The sequence below is a fragment of the Penaeus monodon genome, chromosome 23 (assembly GCF_015228065.2).
Source record: "Penaeus monodon isolate SGIC_2016 chromosome 23, NSTDA_Pmon_1, whole genome shotgun sequence".
NCBI lineage: Eukaryota > Metazoa > Arthropoda > Malacostraca > Decapoda > Penaeidae > Penaeus > Penaeus monodon.
In genome coordinates, this window is record NC_051408.1 from 41,010,884 (window position 1) to 41,011,182 (window position 299).

At 43.5% G+C, this 299-nt stretch overlaps 1 protein-coding gene across 1 annotated transcript in view; it reads right to left on the reverse strand.

Annotated features, from left to right (window-relative positions):
• LOC119588306 (RING finger protein nhl-1-like) overlaps window positions 1–299 on the reverse strand; it is a gene marked incomplete in the record, with an annotated part of 50,140 nt that overhangs the window by 28,712 nt on the left and 21,129 nt on the right.

Below are 299 nucleotides of genomic sequence, written 5' to 3' on the forward strand. Positions count from 1 at the left end.
GTGGAAAAGGAAAAGATGTGCGGAAGAATGCCATCAACATCAATGCAATTTCAATGACGGTGCGAAGCGTGTGACGTCACAGATCTTGCACAGAGGCGTTGCAAATGAAAATCGCCAACTCTGCCAGTTCCTCCTTACTATATTCCCTCTCTCTCGCCTTCTATAGTTAGGCAAGTTTACTATTCTTGGGACATTGCTAACAGACACCTGACAACGAAACACACTCACGCACGCTTCAAAATAAACTAACACTAGTGTTCTTGCTTCACCTACACGGAAATAGTTTGCTATTTTGGCAT